Below are 21,827 nucleotides of genomic sequence, written 5' to 3' on the forward strand. Positions count from 1 at the left end.
TTTGTTCATTGGCTATATCCTACCTGGTTGGGATCTCAACCAGTCAGGATCTGGCCTGTGGGATAGCTACATTATCTAAGGTGGCTTAAATTTCTTTTATACTACCTTTGATTTAATAAATGCAGGCAATCAGTCTATAACAATCCTGTAATCTTCCAGTGCCCAGCCCAAACAAACCCAGTTCATAGCCAGCCAGTGCATTGATTTGCTTGTGATGTGAAGCCGTTTGTATGATCATTGCTATATGTTCAAGGTTGTAGGCCTAGTTGTAGGTGAAATATAACCAAGATCTGACCACAATTCACCACAAGCCAACCAATCCAATTAGTTAGCTAGCTGCACAGATAGATTTTTTCTTCTAATCTAATTAAGAAGATAAAAGTAAAATAAAAAAAGACTACAAAAGGCATACAAAAACCCCACAAGTTTAATGTCAATGGTTTAGCAGTCAGCCTGTAGGTAGCTGGCTGTCCTAGAAAAACGTTTCATAACCTCAGCCAACTAATACCAGACCAAGACTATATTATATCAAACTATTCCGTCATACTATATTATTAATAAATGGTAAAAATAAAATGAAAATGTAAAGTATGACGGGACCTTTTATTTAGTATACATTTTCATGGGTATTTAATACCCACCCAAATGTACCAAGTAATTGTATTTTTTCTATTAACGCCCACCCATACACGGATGAGTATAACTGGAGTGGCTCAGAACCTGGTCAAGTGACAGGGGAATTTTCTGTTTTTGTCACATGTCTTGCACATGCCCAGTTGCTACGACAACATAATGCCAAAATGGGAGCTGCTTAACCGTCGGTCTACTGAGATTCATCTACGTGTATTGCACAATTATCCACATCTCCCAAGTCATATTGTTTTGTGGGTATATCTCGTTGTTTCAGAACAAAATAATTTTGGTTTTATCAACAGTAGCATATGGTAATATTGTGTTAGAGATTCCAAGAATGATAAATAAATCTATAATAATACATACATCCAAAGTTCAGAGTAAGTCAAGAAGGATGTGTTTTCCAGATTTTTTTCATAAATATGCTTGTATTTAAGATCAAGATCAAAGCTAAAATTATACATACTATTGCTGATAAAGTCAGAAAAAACCGGTAAGTACATGTATATGATTTCTAGAATTCAACATGATCAATGATATCAATGTATCATGATTGATATTAGTAAATTAGACTGCAGGATGCAGCTATTGATACCGGGAATATACTGATCACCCTGAAAGTTTGTATGGATTACAGAGATTACGCCTACAAGAGGATTGGGCTACAAGAGCTTTCGCCTACAATGCTGGATGTTTTGTCTACACTTCCTGGAGGTTACGCCTACACTTCCTGGAGGTTACGTCTACACTTCCTGGAGATTACGTCTACAGTTATGGAGATGGTACCTACCATTGATTGTTGAAGAGAAAATGTCAAAAAAATGGTAAAAAATAATGCAATAAGTGTTTTCACTTAAAATTGATTGAAAAATGTACTACCGATTAAAGTCATCTATCAATCAGAACGAAAATCGTGGAAGTGTAAAACAAAAACAATTTATTATCTCCTTTCCTTTCTTGGCTTCCTAACCATTACTATCACTGCTACTATTACAACTGATGGCCAGACCTGCCAACCCAAGAGCGGGGCAATGCGTGAGATTTGGTTTTGGGGCAATTGAGGTATCAATGATAGTATATATAAAATTGTAGAAATTGGGACAAAAATCTCACGCATTTTCATATTTTCTTTGGGGTGATTGCGTGAGTCTCATGCCCAATGCGTGAGAATTGGCAGGTATGCTGGTGGCTCTTCGGAGCCACAAAAACGCTAAGATATGTGCTTAAAATCCCAAAGCTTTGGTAGACGCTTTGAGTCTGATAAAATCATCACCACCTTATGGTGATAGTACCATTCATTGTACTACGAATTATTATTTATTGATATTTTGTAGTTAATTACTAGTCTGCAACTCACGGTAAACTAGTATTAATAAGTCGATATATTTGGCATTGGTCTGTCTGCCTATAGTAACGCAATAGTAAAACGAGTGTGAGTGAATGAATGAGACAAAATAATATGATTATTTGCGAATAAATAACAAAAAATGAATAGTTGTTTTATAACTAAATTGTTCCATTCTTCTGGTCACTTTTAATGTTTTACGCATTGCTTTGTTTTAGCTTGCTTTGTAAAACATTGTTTTAGTAATGTCTTATGCATTGCTAATATATACATAGTAGTAGTAATATTATATCTTTGGTATAATATACCATATACATAATATATATTACATATAATTATGTAGTGGTTTTATTATTTTGTGTTGCAGGCAAGGTTGATTGATCGAAAGGTTGAGTCATGAGTTAAAACTGTTTGTCTTGGGGTGGCTAATTGTGATAAGTAACATTACATTAAAAATTTCATCCTCTGAGCAGTACAATTAGTCTAAAACTTTAAATTATGAAAAGCCAACACCATGTAGCAGGCTGTACGCTACCATTTTCCATGTAGGTAGCTTTGTACGCAACATCTAAATTATAAGTCCCAGGTAGCGAATGGGACCAATGTCAATATTGGTATATTGATATTGGTCCTGATCAATAAGTCAATATTACCACCCTGAATTTTACTAAAAACATTATGACAAAGTTTAACTCATCTGTCTTTCAAGGTTTTAAAATAATTAATTTCTCATAGTTGAAGAAAACTAACACTGCCTTTTTGTCTATACAAAATCTCAATGCAGCATTTTGAGTTCACTTTAGTAAAGTAATATCCTTTGTAAGGTAAGGGTCCCAAACCATGCAGCCATACTCAGGACCAGGTCTAACTCGTCAAGTATCAGCTATCTTTCTTGTCTTTTGATCTGCATCTTTCAGAACCATTGTGAACATGCCAATTAATTGCTCTTCCTAGGATTCAATTTTAAAAATATGTTGATTAAATTTCAGATCATTCTGCAGTGCTACCACAAAATAAGGATTAGAAGTCACACTTTGAAGATGTGGATCACATAAGATGAGAAAATTATTTGTATCCATCGGCAAAGAGGACTTGCCAATAGAGAGATGGTAATACTTTTGTGGATTAAATTTCATGTGCCAAATTTTGGCTCAAGATTCAAAAGAGAATAAATCTTGTTGCAGCATGGGAGCTTTGTCTTGTGTAGCTGTTGAAGCTCTGTGTTATCAGCTAAGTTGTCAGTTCATCTTCGGCCACTTTCTTGGCACTAGCATGGAGTCCCTTAATACCTCGTCTCTTAGCCTACCAAGCATCATTTTATGCAATATGTAGCAGGCACAGAAATAGCTCTAGATTCTCTCAACAAGCTGTTCGACAGTTGTCTGTTAGAGTTTTGCTGTTGTTGAACACACGACTCCTTTCTTAAAGCTAGTCAAACCAGGCTAAACTAGCTCATACAATGATTAGCAGGGCCTTTGGCTCACAAAATATGAAGCAAAAGTTTAATCATTATATTATCGTTTGAGCGTTTTAGAATATTATACCTATAACCTAACTTAGGTTGATTTGTTCTGTATCTTGCAAAAAATATGTGCATTTAATCATTAATTCTATGTTATGTACATTAGGACAATTTTTTTCCAGCATCAAAACTAATTAATTACCTGCATCAGTGAATTCCTAGTTTGTAGATACTTGCTGTTATTTTGTCAAGTTTGGTGCTAGTGAAAATTCCTATATAATTCTACTCCGGAAATTTGATCTAAAATTTACCGATTAAACTGCTATGTTACTGTTTTTATACCTCTCATAGATATCTTGATGGCTGCTATGTTGCTCTATCTTGCTCCATCTGACATGGTACGTTGTCAATGAGAGGTGCAGCTGTGGCGATCATTCCAGTGACAGGTGACTCTGCCAGAAGTACGGGTATACAATCTTTCTTTCTGTAGTATAAAATAATATTATTAATGCGAGTGATTGGCATACGAATCAAAAAGTAGTGCGTTATCATTACAGTGCCATAAATATTTGTTATAAATTCCAAAAATTATAACAAATATTTATATTTGATATAAATTCAAAAGTTTATAGCAAATATAAATATATTTATGTATTTATATTTATTATGAATATATAAATAGTATTTTATGTTTATTTAATATAATATTTTCATTTTAAAAAGTATAAAGATATTTGATTTTATATTGGTAAATATTAACTATAAATAAAATTTATTTATATCTAAAGCCAAAAATTTATAAACTCAAGCATTTTTAATGATCTAAAGTTCTAAACCATGGTATTCTCAACAACATAAAATCGCTACTCTAAACAGGCATCACCCATGATAGTGTTGGTGTATGAGGGCTTGGTAATTTTATCTCTTTAACGTCAGTCTAGAGCTACTAATATTATTAGAGCATTACACAGCTTGCAAAAAAATAGTGACAACTGTGGGCCTGCCCCTCTCTGTTATGCGAAATCAACAAAAGTCATCTGCTCTTGTTTACTCATCAATCTTCATTGCATGTCAATTTTATCTAAACCGCGTCATCCACACATCCTCGGATTGCGGTTGTAAATAATAAACTTCATCGCATGATTTTTTTAAATACAGTATACCGCTGGCTCCATTGAATGTCAAGTTTTTACTTCCAATTCGTAAAATATCGTCAAACCATTTCCGTAGATGAAATGTCAATAGAAAATTTCGAAAAAATATAACAGGTTTTCATTTGAATGCTTCATTTCTTTATGCAATTACAAAAGAATTGAATTACATACAATCACACTGTATTAATGCCAGTTTGAAAAATCTAATCATTAGTGTTCCAAATTGCTTATCAAGGTGTATCTAACTTACATGGTATATACTTTGATTATGCCTATGATTTCATGATTATCGTGATTCAGTATTATCACTCACCATCAAACAAGCAGTAAATCCCATTGACAATTTTTGTTATTTTTGCAGTGCTTTCACCTTAAACATATTACACAACCAATCTGTAGGCAACCAGTCACAGATGAACAACCCGTACTCTAGTATTTAGTACTCTACGGTTAAGGTTCTTTTGAGTGAATTTTACCAAATTTGTATTTACAAAGAAACCAATTTTACAAATTGTTTTTGTATCTCATATAAAGTTAACTGATTAATTTATGGTGAGCCAAAACACTTACAATACATGTTTATAATTGCTGCCATTTTTCTCCTCATCACTCTGTGCAAATTTTCTTATCTGCTCAGTGTTGGGGTCCTGATGTATCGAGCTAGAGAAAGTAAATTGCATGATCATACTTTCTAATATTCTCAAAAAAACATATTGCTTTTTCATGACCTTCTACTCTACTTTGTAGAACATTGAAAGTCGATTAAGAAAGAATGATGACAGTCAGAAGATAGGGTGATATGACGATACATACGATATTGAACAAATACTAGTACAAGTACAGATACTACCATCTCAAGATGTATCACTGACATGATGGTGCTTATATGTGATGAATGAGAAAATGGAGCAAATAAATCTATAACTGGATGTTTGTATTTTTTTGCAAAATAAATTCCAAACTTATAATATATCAATTGATTCAATGGATGAAATAGGAAAACTTCAGCAAGTAAAAATACTACAAGGATGTGTACTTAGCATATGAACGTTGTTATTATGTTTTGGTACGCATTTAAAGTGTACACGAAGTGCAGATGGTTACGATTGCATTTATTGACAGAAGAAACAGATAATAGTAATGGCGCTTAAACCTCGCACATATAGTGATGTATATCACGTAACTTCCGTTAAGAGAATAGCATAGTCGTTAAGCATAAAGAGCAGCATAACTCTATGAACACAACATCCCTTCAAAACTTTAGATAGTAAAATACATTACAAAACAAAAGGTAATCAGTTAGTCGAGTACACACAATAAAACAAGACAACTACTTAATAGCATAGTCTAAAGTTAATGTTAACAAAATACATAAAATGCACCAAGTAAAAGACAATATAAAACAAGACAAGTACCCTGGGTGTGTGTGTCTAATACATTTGAAAATCGTCAAACTTTGAAGGTAGTTTATGAGCCCGAGAACTACACCTACGACTAGAAAGGCCATCCTCTATAACAATGCTAGACTTAGATTGCTCATTTGGCACCTGTGTGACGCTTTCATTTACTTGTGGGCTATTGTCAAAAGAACTGGGAGATGCAAGCTGCTTTGCAAAAGATGCGTTTCTCCGAACCAAAGAACCATCCGATCTCGTGCAAACCATATCGGAACCTTGAAGCCCAACAACTGTATGCTCTTCTCGTCTATAGTTAGTGTCTAGCTTCCCCTTGCTTTCCTGTCTCTTAACCACCTTATCTCCTACTCCAAACTCAGTCAGTCTAGTGCCCCTATCGGCATAGGTTTTCATTTTCTCCTTGTATTGACCATCACAATCCCTAGCCTCACTGTCTATACCACGAACAACATCGCTGTACATAGGTAACTTTGTTCTCATCTCTCTTCCAAACATCAAAGAAAAAGGTGTCATTCCTGTTGCTGAATGAGGTGTCGACTTGTAAGCCATAGAAAATTTCTGTACAGCTCTTTCAAGATCTCTGCCCTCTTCCTTTGCAACTTTGAGAACCTTCAAAAGAGTCCGGTTCATACGTTCAACTTCCCCATTGGCTTGGGGCCACAAAGGTGTGGTCGATACCCATCGCACTCCACACTGCTTCAAGTATCCTTGAAATTCGCCTGACACAAATTGTGGACCATTATCTGAGCGAAGCAACTCCGGGTACCCATACAGTGAAAAGACATTCTCTAAAAACAGGACAACTTTCTCTGCCTTGGTATTCTTTAAAAAAAACATTCAAAGAATCTACTAAAATAATCGACTAAAACCAGAACAGAACAACCATCCGGCAAAGGACCCAGTAAATCAATGGCACAAAACTTCCAGGGACCATTGGGCATTTGGGTAGGAGTGATTGGTACAGGAGGACCATCATTACTAACCAACTGACAAGAAACGCACTGTCTGCAGAACAATTCGGCCTCCTTGTCAACACCGGACCACCAGACTTTCTGACGCAATCGCCATTTTGTCTTCACAATCCCTTGGTGCCCTTCATGAGCCAAAGAAAGAACTCTGCGCCGCAATGACACTGGAACAAAAATACGGTCGCCGCGGAGAATCACGCCTTCACAACTAATCAGCTCATTGCGAACAGCCTTTATCGCAGAAGAAAACTGCTGCTAATTACCAGTTTGATGTGCTGAATTAATAGTCTTAGACTCCTCACAAGTCAAAGCCGCCTCACACATCTCCTTCCAAGACAGAGCACAAGGCATAGCAGTTTCTACAACTGCCCTGATGTATGAATCATCAGTGACAGGCCCAGAGACATCCCTTGATACACTCAAATGAGACATGGCATCAGCAATATTCTCGGAGCCTCGCCGGTAAACAAGATTGAAATCAAATGCCTGAAGCCTAAGACTCCATCTTTCCAATCGGGGGGTTGGCCTGGAACTTGGGTTATTAAAAATTGCAACTAAAGGTTTATGGTCAGTCACCAACTGGAAACTGTTCCCTAACAAGTACATTTTAAAATGCTCACAAGCCCAAATCAAGGCAAGCGCCTCGCGCTCAATCTGAGAATAACGTGACTCAACATCTGTCAAACGTCGATGCCCATATGCCACAACGCGAGAAACTCCCTGTTGAAATTGGCATAACACTCCACCGAGACCAGTAGGACTTGCATCTGCGACCACAGTGGTGGGTGCATTCCTGTCATAGTATGCCAAGGTTTCACACGAAGTCATCAAATCTTTGATAGCTACAAAAGAATCCTGGTGTACCTGCAACCATTCAAAACGAACACTGCTCTTGGTCAGTGACCACAAAGGTGAAGCAACAACAGCAAGATTGGGAACATATCGACCAACAAATTGCACAAGTCCCAAAAAACCTTTTAATTCAACTACATTTTGGGGAGGTCTAGCTGACAAAATGGAATTAATCTTACCAGGGTCAGGTGAGACACCATCACTCAAAATAACATGACCTAAAAACTTGATCGAGGAAACACCAAATGCACATTTAGCAGGGTTCAAAGTAAGACCACACTCGGACAAGCGACTCATTACTTTCAACAATCTGACTCTGTGCTCAGCACTAGTTTGACCAAAAACGACAATATCATCAGCTAAATTTAAAACTCCCTCAAGCCCATTTAAAACTGTCTGAATGGTGTACTGAAAAATTTCAGGAGCAGCAGATACTCCCATTCCTAACCGCTTCATTCTAAACAGACCGATATGTGTTACAAAAGTAGTAATATTCCGAGATGCAGGATGCAATTCACACTGGAAAAAACCCTGTTTCAAATCCAACTTGGAAAACACTTTAGACCCATTGAGCTCAACTAGCATTTCCTGCATTGTTGGCACAGGATAGCGTTCCCTAACAATTGCCGTGTTGGCGCGTCTCATGTCAACACACAGACGAACCTCATCCCTTTCTTTAGGCACAACAACCAAAGGACTTACCCAAGTAGAACCTATACCATGAACCTTCTCAATAACACCCTCTTCAAGTAATTTTTGTAAAGCATTTTCAACTTTGGCCCGATAACTGAAAGGTAGACGTCTGACTGGCTGAGCAACTGGCTCACAGTCTGGATTAATGTGTAATTTGATCTGCACATTTTTCAATTTGCCCACACCAGAAAAACACCCAGGGTACTTGTCTTTCACAACACTTTCCAAACTGGCTTCAGTACTCAAACTACTAACGTTGGTCAAACAGAATAGCCCTAGACTACTAGCAGTGGCAGCACTCAACAAATTGCATGCAATACCATCAAAGACATAAAATGTAGCATTAACAGTCTTACTATCTACTGAGACATTTAAATTGAACTGCCCTAACATACGCAAGGGTGCACATTGTCCATAAGCAAATAATTTCTTGGTAGTTGGTTGTAATACAACACTATTGCGTAAAATGTCATAGGTTTGTCTATCAAGTACATTATCTACAGCACCCGAATCTACAAGAAATGTTACTGAAATACCCGCCATTGATGCAGTACAAGTAAGTGTACCCTTACCAAGCGTAAGCCCATGGCCTACCGTAAACTCATGACTAAAATTGTCTACAGCTGAAGGCGAACCAGTCATAGTCGTAATGCCATCAGGTGTAGCAGCGTTATCGTCAGCAATAGCGTTCACTGTCGTAGATTTCTTTTTCTTCGCTTTACGACAGAACCTCGAGCCTGCAAAATGTCCCTTCTTCTTGCATTGGTTACAAATTTTACTCCGTGCAGGACAGGAAGTGTCACTAGCTACATGGCCAGGCTTTGAACATCGGAAGCATGTAACGGTCTTTGAAGGCTTCTGTGGTTTTCTAGTGTTACTAGCCGAAAAAGTGTTATAGTTAGATATTGCACCTCCTTTATGAGCAACACGAGCGACGAAATTAGGAGTAGTGGCAGCTATAGCTCGAGAATCGCAATCAAGTAACTAAACTGTACCAGCAACTTCCATAGCTCCAGCTAATGTCGTGATTCTAGTATCCTCAATGAGTTTTTTCGATAATCCTGAACGATTAACTCCGGAGATAAATTGCTCCAGCAAATTTTCATCAAGTCTATCTCCAAAGTTACAGTATCTAGCTCCCTTTCTGACTCGAATCTGGAAATCTGTAAATGACTCACCACTCTGACGTATAATTGAGCGAAACCGTGTACGCTCCAGCCTCATGTTTCTAGGCTCACCAAAGTGTGATTGTAAGCTAAGCTTTAAATCGTCATAACCAACAGATTGTGGCACTGCAGGTGAAACCAAGTCTCTCAAAGTCTGATACTGACCAGCACTAAGTCCCATTAACAAGATAGGTACCTTCTTTGCATTCTTGGTACTAGACACAGCAAAGTAGCATTCCAATCTTTCTAAAAACGAGTCAACCTCAGTGCCGTCATCAAACGTGGGAATAGGTAATCCAGCCATCACAGTTAATAATAACGAGTTAAATAACCCGAAAACGAATCAAAGGTAAGCTAAATCATCTTTGTCGCCAAAATTATGTTTTGGTACGCATTTAAAGTGTACACGAAGTGCAGATGGTTACGATTGCATTTATTGACAGAAGAAACAGATAATAGTAATGGCGCTTAAACCTCGCACATATAGTGATGTATATCACGTAACTTCCGTTAAGAGAATAGCATAGTCGTTAAGCATAAAGAGCAGTATAACTCTATGGACACAACAGTTGTGTGTACAAAAGTAGCCCAATTCCTCCAAACTATACAAAAGTGAGTAATTTTGTATAAGTCTAAATAATATTCAATTCGAAATAGTCTTTTAATCTATACAGTAATACTTCAACTTACGAGTGCTCTAACGTACGAGAAACTTGAGATACGAGCCAGCTTTTAAGCAAGTTTTAGCACCAACATACGAGCCATGTTTGAGATACGAGCACATGAGTCAGTTGCAAAGTATGCCGGAGGTGTTTTATGAGAACAGCATCACTCTGTATTTTTCAACTACTCAGGTTATACTTTTGTACCGTGTTTTCTGTGCGCAATTTTCAGTGCAGAATTATGTGAATTAAAAGTACGGTGCGTAGACCGAATGTTTGCCAGTAAAATGAAAGATAATGGAAAGAAAAAGCAAATGATAACAATTGATATTAAACGGAAAATTTTTGTAAAATATGCGAAATGTGTATGCGTGATTGATCTAGCTCAGCAATATGGCAGAAATACATCTACAATTATCAAAGCGAAGGGTTGTATTCAGGGCATTTAGTTTGCAAAAGGACTAACCATAGTTTCTAAACGACGCAGCGATTTTCACGACCGCTGATGGAGAGACTGCTCAGGCATTGGATAAAAAATAAACAATTGGCCGGTGACAGCGTAACTGAAACGATGTTACAATGAAGGCGAAAAGGCCGGTGGTTAAAAGGCAAAAAGGTCTATGTGAAAAGGCCGGTGCTATCTATAAAAATAGACTTTCGGACAAGTTGGCTAGTGGTCGTGCATTAACCCTTTGTGACGACACCAGTGTTCGTCCTAATCGCAACACGTTGAAAGCGCGACAAAGGCAAACGTCCTTAGATAAGTTTATCTTAAAACGGCCGGCTAGTCATGAAAGCGAAACAAAGGAAAAATTAGCTAACCAACGAGAAACTTCCAACTATGAACGCCAAAGAAATTTTAATTACGAAAAATGAAAGTTTGCTTTTAGGTTTGCTTTTAAGTTTGTTTTTTTTAAAACTTTTGATAAAATCCAAATTTATCAAATTCAACTGTTGTAATGAAGAATAACACTTATATCTCCCTCCCTGGCAAATGCTAGTGTTAGCTGCTACTGTATGTATTGTGTTGGATTGAGCCACCAACACGTATCGGCGTACAAAACGTCTTACACTACAGGTAACAACAATCCCTAATTCAGGGAGCACTGCGTTGGACTGAATCACTAACACGCAGCGGCGTACGAGACGTCTTACGCTACAGGTGACAACCAATTACTAACTTCGGGTAGCACTGCGTCGGGCCAAGTTACCAACACGCAGCGGCATACGAAATGTCTTATGCTACAGGTAACAAGTCACCAACTCGGGCAACCTTACGTTAGATTGCGTCACCAACACACAGCGGCGTACGAGACGTCTTACGCTATAGGCAACACAATTGCTCGTCTCTAGACAGGGGTCGACCTCTGGTCGACAGTCTACAGCAAGGTCGACAGTGTCACAGTGTGTGCTCACACTGAATGCTAATGACTCTACCAGCCCTACAGTAGCCGAGTCAGCTTATCCTATTATTATAAGATTAGTTATGCTAGCTATGTTTGGGCTAGCTATGTTTGCCAGTTGCTTACACACATCCTATGCATACAGTTCATTACAGTTCATACAATATAACATTATTAACTTACAATTCCTGGCTTTATGATATGGTGTCAGGACAGGATTTTTGAAGAGAACGAAAAGAAAACATGGCAGAAGGAGGGCTCAAGCCGCCGGCAAGTTTTGTAAATTCTACAGACAATCCCAGCGAGACTATTAGAAGTTGGAAAGCATGGCTCGAGCAATATGATTTTTACATGATAGCAACAGAAAAGACTAAAAAGGATGGAGAAACACAAGTAGCGACTTTATTGACACTGCTTGGCGCACAAGGCCAAGAAATATTTCGAACACTGAACATAGCAGATCGAAAAGACATTGCAGAAGTAAAGAAAGCGTTCACTGAACACTTCAACCCTCAGGTAAAAACAGTCTTTGAGCGATTCAAATTTCACAGCAGAGTTCAGAAGCAAGGCGAGCCATTCGAAAGCTTTGTGACAGCACTTCGAGACCTCATCACAACTTGTGAATTTTATGCTGATGAGAAAGACAAAGCACTAGTGGACCGAATTGTAGCAGGTATATCATCTAAGTTGGTTCGTGAGAATATATTCAACTTGCCAGGCAATCCTAAATTACAGGAGGTTATCTCAGTATGCCAACGTAAAGAGGCTACCACGCAATACCTCAGAGAAATGAACCACACGACAGATGGTGTTAATGCCATACGAAGTGTTTACTCCCAAAACAGAAAGTATCCATGTCAGAGAGCAAAAGCCCAAACCTACAATCGGATAGAAAATATAGAACTGGACCGTTACAAACGATAAAGAACTGTAAATACTGTGCAATGGAACATCAACGAGGGAGGTGCCCAGCTTACAGAAAGGTGTGCAAGAAATGTTCCCGTAAAAATCACTTTTCCACTGCATGCTTATCTTCACGAGATAACAGCAACAACACTGCCAATGAGGTATCGGAACCTGACAACGTTAATACCGGAGACACTGCATTTGCCATCAATGACGGAAGAGAATGGACAATCAATGCTAAATGCAATGGTAAGCCATTACGATTAAAAGTGGATACGGGAGCATCATGTAATGTAATTTCACAGACTGTACTAGCCAGCGTAAATAGTCAGGTGACAATTGTCAAACATGCTAGATCATTAGTGTCTTTTAGTGGACACGCACTTGATGTATTAGGCAAGGTTATGTTACTGGTGGATGTTAGCAATAAGTATCATACAGTGGAGTTTATAGTCATAAAAACTGATACAAACATGGCAACTTTATTGGGGCTGCCCAGTTGCATTGAGCTTGGGTTGGTTGATAGGGCTGATTCCGTCACAGATAAGGTAGCTAAAAAATTCACTGATGTGTTCAATGGTCTTGGCAGGTTGCCATGTAAGCATGCTTTGCAACTAAAAGAAAATGCTCAGCCTGTTATACAAAGTGTTAGGAGGGTCCCATTTAGACTAAGGGATAAACTAAAGTTCACGTTACAATATATGGAAAGTGAGGGCACAATAGCTAAAGTAAGACAAGCAACTGACTGGGTGCACCCTATAGTAAACATACTGAAACCTGACGGGTCACTCAGGATTTGTCTAGACCCTACACAGTTAAATAAAAATCTAAAACGCGAACATTTCGCATTACCAACAGCTAGTGAAATATTTGCTAAACTTTCGAAGTCTCGAGTATTCACTACGTTAGATGCAACCTCAGGATTTTGCAGATTGAATTAGATGAGGCTAGCAGTTTGTTGACGACTTTTGCCACTCCATTCGGTAGATATCGATTTCTTAGATTGCCTTATGGAATATCCTCTAGTCCTGAGATATTTTGTCGGACTGTGTCGGAATTATTTGAAGACATTGAAGGAGTGGAATGCTACATAGATGATTTGTTGATTCATGCAGCGACTGAAACCGAGCACGATAAATCTTAGAGTTGGTATTGCAGAGATGCAGGGATTGTAATCTGAAATTGAAAGAGTCGAAATGCAATTTTAGGCAGTCTGAGTTGAAATATCTAGGTCACGTTACAGGCGATGGTACTATCAGGGCCGATGTCCGTAAGGTGGAGGCAATTACAAAAATGCCAAAACCAGAGTGTAAAGATGACGTCAGTAGGCTTTTAGGAATGGCCACATATCTAGCTAAGTTCTGTCCGAATCTGTCGGAAGTTACCACCCCACTGCGCGAGCTAACTAAAAAAGGTGTCGAATGGTCCTGGAGCAAAGCAGCTGAGCAGGCGTTTGAGAAACTAAAATTCCTCGTATCATCTAGCCCAACGCTAAAAATGTTTGATTCAGAATTGCCAGTTACCCTATCAGTTGATGCTAGTCAGTTTGGCATGGGAGCAGTAATAATGCATGCAGGCCAACCAATAGAATATGCCAGTTGCTCCCTTATGGAAACCCAGAGAAAATATGCGCAAATTGAGAAGGAGTACCTCGCGATTCAATATGGTCTGAGGCGGTTTCATCAGTACATATACGGGCAGCATGTCATGATAGAAATAGACCAACTTCCACTAATTGGAATAATGAAAAAGGGTTTAAATGAGCTTAGCCCTAGATTGATGCGCATGAGACTACGCAATCAAGGATACGATCACACTTTAATTCATAAACCAGGTAGAGACCTCATTTTAACTGATACATTGTCACGTGCATTTCTTCCTAGCTACGGTGCTGAGGCTAATAAACTTGAAGCACTAGATCATGATCAGATTGATTCAATAACCACAGGCATTATCACACAGCCTCTGTTCAAGGAAAAGTTGAGTCAGACAACGAAACTAGATCCCACAATGCAGATACTAGCGTCATACATAAAGCATGGTTGGCCAATGACTAAACATGCTTGCCTTGAGCCACTGAAACCTTACTGGAATGTAAAATCTGATCTCACAATGCATAATGACCTGTTACTGTGCCGGGCCCAGATTGTTATTCCTATAGCAATGAGGAAAACGGTGTTGGACCAAATACATGCTGGTCACATGGGAGTTAGTAAATGTACTGAGCGAGCCAAAGGTGCAGTTTATTGGCCAGGCTATTTAGGTCAGATTAGAGATTTGATAGAATCGTGTTCTGTTTGTCAAGAATACATGAGATCGAACAGTCAGTATAGCCTTGAACCATATGATATCCCAGAATACCCTATGCAATCGGTTAGTATGGACATTTTCCACCTCAATGGCAACGATTATTTGGTAACAGTAGATCGATACTCGAAGTGGCCAGCCTGCTATCAATTAAAAACTTCTTGGTCTTTAGAAGTCATAGATTTACTAAAAAGGCAGTTCATCGACTTTGGTCGGCCTGAAACCTTGGTCAGTGACAATGCGTCATATTTCACATCTTATGAATTTAAATGCTTCATTGAGGATAATGACGTTAAACACATAACTTCCTCTCCCAATCATTCACGCTCTAACGGGTTGGCCGAACGCATGAATCAAACCATCAAAAACAGCCTCAGAAAGGCGGTGATATCTGGTCAGACATTGTGCAATGTTTTGGCCACATTACGGTCAACTCCATTGGGTGACCAACTCCCATCTCCAGCAGTTTTGCTACAGGCTCGAAATTTAAGAGGACAATTACATTGCCTACCCCACCAACTCAAGCCCCAAGGACTACATCTAGGGAAATACACAGTCGCTTTGTTAAAAGACAATCACAAGCTATATTTCAGAACAACACAGCTACCCTTCCCACTGAGTATTGCGTAGGAATGAAAGTTTGGTGTAAACTAGGCCATAGAAAGTGGGCAGAAGGTGTTATTGTTGAACACGCGGAAACGCCTCGAAGTTACTACATCAAATTATCTGATGGCAAAGTTTTCAGACGCAACATAAAATCTCTGAGACCTAACCGATCTTCTCATGCCTATAATAAAACCTCGATTAATGATCACATTGATAAACAACAGAGACTCGTTGAAAGTACTAATTCTGATAGAACCTTGATTAATGATAACCTTGATAAACAACAGAAACTGGTTGAAAGTACTAATTCTGATAAAACTTTGGTTCCGGTCCAGTCTGCTCAGCAAAGTCAGTTAGCTGTTGTTCCCAATTCTGTTGACCAGAGTGGCACCGCCACTCCTGCATCGACAGGTGCAACTAATCCTAATCAAATGAGTTCAAGCTTTTCCTCAGTTGTCACTAGGTCGGGAAGAGTGTCCAAACCACCCATTCGTTTAGATTTCTCTTGATTAGGACAATTATTGTAAGCTAGATCCACCAGATTTTTGTGTCTTTTTAGTTAAAAAAATCATGTTTTGTTTTTGGTGTGGTTTTGGACTAAGAGTCAATTTCTACCAAGAATCAGATTTTGTACAATTGTGTTTTGCAATCAACTTCTATTATTTTAAACTGTTATGCAGATATGTTATTTTTCTGTAAGTGTCTGACTTGTGATATTTTAGAGCAGTTTGAATTGTAACAACAACTAAAAGAGGAAGATGTCACAGTGTGTGCTCACACTGAATGCTAATGACTCTACCAGCCCTACAGTAGCCGAGTCAGCTTATCCTATTATTATAAGATTAGTTATGCTAGCTATGTTTGGGCTAGCTATGTTTGCCAGTTGCTTACACACATCCTATGCATACAGTTCATTACAGTTCATACAATATAACATTATTAACTTACAATTCCTGGCTTTATGATAGACAGCCAGTAGAGGTCGACATGTCGACTTGTCCTGCTATACCGAGCAGCGCTTAGAGGCAAAATGCCGAGATACTTGCAATAAATCAAGTAATTCTCCTTATCAGAAAAACTGAAGAGAGAGATGGTTCATGGAACAACATGTATTTCAGAACGAAATAATAAGGCTGATGCCTTCCTTTATATACTATAAGATATGCAAATTAGTGGAACATAAGGCCAGCCCATGAGGGCGTGGCTAATCGGGAAAAAGATAAAATAGGGCACAACTCCCTATAATAATATATAAAAAAACGTTATTCACTTGGTGGCAAATCCACCACAGTATTTAATTTTACATTTTAATTAATCACATTTCCTTGCATTGTTTTTATATATTTGTTGCTTTTTGAAAGCATGTGGTAAGTTACGACAATAACCAACATGTTTTTTATGTTACAATATCTTGTTTTGAGTGTTTTATTTGCATTTTTTAGAGTATAGAAACCAATTAAAATATATTTAATTGTTCTATATATAAATAAATTGCACCAAAATGCGAGTAAATTGACATACGAGCTCAGTCTCGGAACGCATTAAGCTCGTAAGTCGAAGTATGACCGTACTTGTTATATAGCAAAGTTAAGGAGATGGAGCAGTTATAGTAGCCATGCAAAAAGATTGAGAAATGGGTTTTTACTTCATTTCAAAGATATTTATTACAGCATTACAAAGTGGTTGAAGCTATGGCCACTTTAGCATAATGTTATCAAACGGGCTTAATCGTTTGTGGTCTTTTTGTTAATTTAGAGTTGGCTCGTTATATGTAATATCTTTTCTTGCTAAAACAATATTTTTTAGTAAATAATTTTTTTGTATCAAAGTGAAATAACAGGTTATTGTTGTATAGTACACGTGCTAGTGTTATGCCACGTGTTAGTGTTATGTCACGTGTTTATATTATATCACGCGGAAAAGCACTTCACTGCGAGAAATACACTATGAATGTCCGTTAACAATCTGTTTATTTATTCTAAGTATAAATCTCATACATCTTACTTGTCTATGCAGTATATAACAACGAACACAACAACTGGCGACGAGGATGGCTGCGTAGAGGAGTATCGTTCCAATTTTAGCTTAATGCTAATTGCTTTCATATGGTTTAATTGAATTTTCTGATACCCTCGTGTTTGACCCTTGTTCAATATAGTGGCTGATGCTTATACTAGCGACCTTAGAGGTCCATCACAATTTAATCCAGACGGTGATGCAGCGACTGTGTCTGTTAATTGGAAGGCATGGTTAAAAGAGTTCAATTTATTTGCTGATTGTAAGGGTTTGTTTAATGAAACACCTGAAACAGATACAGCAGAAGCCAAATCTTTGAGAAAAAGGCGTAGGGCTCTATTGTTTTACTGTATCGGTGCTGCTGCTCGAGAGATATTTGGTAGTAGGCCGCATGATGATACTAATTTTGACAAAGGAGAAGACCACAATTTTGATAAAGCTGTAGCTTGTCTCAACAAACAATTTGTATACACTCCAAACTCTACATTCTTGCGACATCAATTTAGAAAAATGTCTCAAACTGCTACTGAAACTATTGCACAGTATGTGGCTAGGCTAAGGAAAGCTTCTGAGGGTTGTGAGTATGCCGATGTAAACACTGAAATTGTTGACCAGGTCATAGCTAGCTGTTGCTCTGTCGACCTCCGCTCAAAGCTGCTTAGCAAGGGCGATAGACTTGAATTACCTAAGTTGCTTGAGATGGCAGCGAATATCGAGGCTGTTCAGCTCCAAACAAAGGAAATGAGGTCTGGGGGAGCGACAGGCAGTAGTGGCGCTGTAAACAATCTTCGTTCAAAACCACCTAAATCAGGGGGCATGCAAAAACATACGTTGAGACCTCAGTCAGGGAAATCTGCAAAACCTGAAATTGAATGCTATCATTGTGGTCGGAAGGGTCACACAGGAGCTAGTCCTGATTGCCCTGCAAAGAACAAAACATGTAAAAAGTGTTTTAAAATTGGTCACTTTGAGGTAAAGTGTAGAACTAAATTAATAAAAGCTAGCAGTGCTGCTCGACGTGTTGAGAGCAAAGACGATAATACAGAGTATGCGTTTACATGTCAATCAAGCCAAAAATTCCATAGAGTGGATGTGGAGCTTGGAGGAGTGTATACAAATTTCATTATCGACTCGGGCAGTGACTGCAACATCTTGTCGGCTGATGTATGGAAATCATTGAAGCGCGAAGGCATTATTTGTGTTTCAAATAAAACTGCAAAAGAGATCTATCCGTATGGTAGTAAAAAGCCATTGAAAGTCATAGGCACATTTGAAGCCACTGCAAAAGTAGGTCCTCACGAGTCAAAAGGGGAATATGTGGTTGTTGATCATGAAGTTGAATCACTTTTGGGCTATGACACATCTCAGAAACTGGGTTTACTCAAAATTGGTCTAGATGCTAGTGTAAACATGTGCAGTTCATATGAAACTAAATACCTGAATTTGTTTGGTGGGGTAGGATTACTGAAAGATCGAACTGTTAAGCTGACCATAGATCAAACTGTCACACCTGTATGCCAACCGTGTCGAAGAATACCTTTTGGACTACGTGATAAGGTCGAGCAGAAAATCCGAGAGCTTCTGGATGCCGAAATTATTGAGCCAGTGAGCGGGGTCAGTGACTGGGTCTCACCTGTGGTGGTAGTGCCTAAGCCCAATTCGGAGATCAGGTTGTGTGTCGACATGAGACAGGCCAACACTGCCATCAAGCGTGAAAGACACCCTATGCCGACAGTAGACGAGCTGCTGCTAGACATGTCTAAATCAAATATATTCAGCAAGCTCGATCTAAAGTGGGGGTTTCACCAGATAATGCTTCACGAAAGCTCCCGGCACATAACAACTTTTGCAACCCACATAGGCCTATTCAGATATAAGCGCCTAATGTTTGGGATCAATGCTGCACCAGAGCTGTACCAAAACGAAATAAGAAAAATCATCCAAGGCATTTCAGGGGTTGCCAATATGAGCGATGATCTTGTAGTTCATGGCTCAGACAGAGAAGAGCATGACGCAAGACTTCACATGGTCTTTGAACGACTTGAGGCATGTGGCTTAACTCTCAACAGGCAAAAATGTTCTTTCGGGGTTGAAGAGGTCGAGTTTCTTGGGCATAGGCTCTCGAGTCGTGGTATCAAGCCAGGTTCTGGCAAGGTCGAGGCAGTTCAAGGGTTCAAGGAACCTAAAGATCAGTCGGAAGTGAGAAGCTTCCTAGGTTTGGTCGAGTATCTAGGTCGATTTGTTCCAAATCTTCCAGAACTTTGTGAACCACTCAGGAAACTGACCCGCCGTAGTGAGCCATTTATATTCGGTCCCGAACAATCGAAAGCGTTCAAAAAGCTCAAGGATGCTCTGTCAGACCGCAAAATTCTGGGATTTTTTGACGTCGGCGCTCATACTTCAGTCATAGCAGACGCAAGTCCTATTGGCGTGGGCGCGGTCCTAGTACAAAAGCAAGATGGTGTGAACAGAGTGATCTACTATGCTAACAGAAGTTTGTCTAGTGTAGAGAGGCGGTACAGCCAAACCGAGAAAGAAAGTTTAGCTTTAGTGTGGGCCTGCGAAAGATTTCAATCATACTTGCTGGGGGTAGACTTTGACCTCATAACTGACCATAAACCGTTGATGAACATATACTCAACCAGATCAAAACCTTCTGCACGAATTGAACGCTGGGTGTTGAGGTTACAACCGTACTATTTTAGAGTGGTCTATGTCAAGGGAAAAAATAACATCGCCGACCCTCTCAGTAGGCTCTTAGAGGCAGATGCTAATAGCGCGTTGTCTAAAGCTCAGATTGAAGACATGGCACATGTTAGGTTTGTTGCGCAAAATGCTACACCACGTGCGTTAACCACACGAGAGATAGAACGTGAGTCTGCTGTAGACGATGAGTTGGTTTCTCTTCACCAGTGTATAGAATATGGTAACTGGAATAGTTTTAATGGGCCAAAATTATACAAAGCCATCAAAGACAAACTTTGTACTATAGGTAAACTCATTCTCCGGGGCAACAGAATTGTAATGCCCACTAAACTCAGACAGCAGATACTCCAGCTAGCACATGAAGGCCATTTAGGCATAGTAAGAACAAAGCAAGCTTTGCGATCAAAAGTATTTTGGCCGGGGATGGATGTAGAAGCTGAAAATTTATGCAAAACATGCCATGGCTGTCAAATCACTTCGAGAAAATCTAACCCAGAACCTATCAGGACAACCAAACTTCCACTTGAGCCATGGTCCGAACTAGCCGTTGATTTTCTAGGACCTTTACCATCAGGCGAGCACATTATGGTGGTGATAGACTACTATAGTAGATTTTTTGAGATTGCCTATATGAAAAGTATCACAGCTGAGAAAACTGTCAAAGAGCTTGAAAACATGTTTCTGACACATGGGTTGCCAAATTCCATCAAAAGTGATAATGGGCCACAGTTTATTTCTCAGGTATTAGCAGACTTTCGCAACCAAAATGGTATTAAACATATGAGAGTCATACCTAGATGGCCACAGGCTAACGGGGAAGTCGAGCGCCAAAATGCAAGCTTAATGAAACGCATCAGAATTGCATACGAGTCCAATCTGAATTACAGACAGGAAGTAGCTAAGTACTTACTCGCATACAGAGCTTGTGTTCACCCTGCTACGGGCAAAAGTCCTGCTGAGTTACTGTTTGGGCGGAAAATCAGAACTAAGTTGCCACACTTCAGCGACTTGCATATTGACCAACAGGCGCATGACACTGACTCAGAATACAAAGGGCAGTCGAAAATTTACGCTGACTGCCGCCGGCGTGCTGTCCCATCAGACATTTCCGTAGGTGACCAGGTTTTGTTGAAAAATGAACAGCCATCGTCTAAAGTAGACTCACCATATTTACCTTCGCCTGGCATAGTCACTGCCCGAGTCGGTCAGAAAATTTCTGTTGAGACCCATGGAAAATGTGTTGATCGTAATGTGTCATCCGTGAAAAGATTTCTGCCGTCTTCTTGTGTTGTAGGTGAATCGTCAGATGACATCACCGAGGAGATAGGAGATAGCGGAATACCAGTGAACAAGGAAGCCACGAGCACGAAGCGTGCTGAGGCTGAGTCTAGCATGAGCACGAAGCGTGCTAACGCTGAATCTACAATGGCTGGTGAACGAAGTAGCCGACCTATGCGGCAGACCAAGGAACCGGCATATCTGAAAGACTATGTTCGCTACTAAGGACTGGAACACTCGCTACACTTGCTTACA

The 21,827-nt window shown here is 39.2% G+C and overlaps 2 long non-coding RNA genes across 2 annotated transcripts; one reads left to right on the top strand and one right to left on the bottom strand.

The window, feature by feature from the left end:
* The first annotated feature begins 1,369 nt into the window (after positions 1 to 1,369).
* On the top strand, positions 1,370 to 5,562 carry LOC137408516 (uncharacterized). Its single transcript, XR_010980093.1, has 4 exons — positions 1,370 to 1,457; positions 2,968 to 3,087; positions 3,792 to 3,901; positions 5,342 to 5,562. It is a non-coding gene; the product is annotated as an uncharacterized lncRNA (long non-coding RNA).
* LOC137408523 (uncharacterized) lies at positions 2,946 to 5,260 on the bottom strand. The gene is made up of 3 exons (XR_010980094.1): positions 5,165 to 5,260; positions 3,783 to 3,924; positions 2,946 to 3,280 (listed from the first exon to the last, which is right to left on the bottom strand). It is a non-coding gene; the product is annotated as an uncharacterized lncRNA (long non-coding RNA).
* Positions 5,563 to 21,827: the final 16,265 nt, after the last annotated feature.

Source organism: Watersipora subatra, chromosome 1 (genome assembly GCF_963576615.1).
Source record: "Watersipora subatra chromosome 1, tzWatSuba1.1, whole genome shotgun sequence".
NCBI classification, from domain to species: Eukaryota; Metazoa; Bryozoa; class Gymnolaemata; order Cheilostomatida; family Watersiporidae; genus Watersipora; species Watersipora subatra.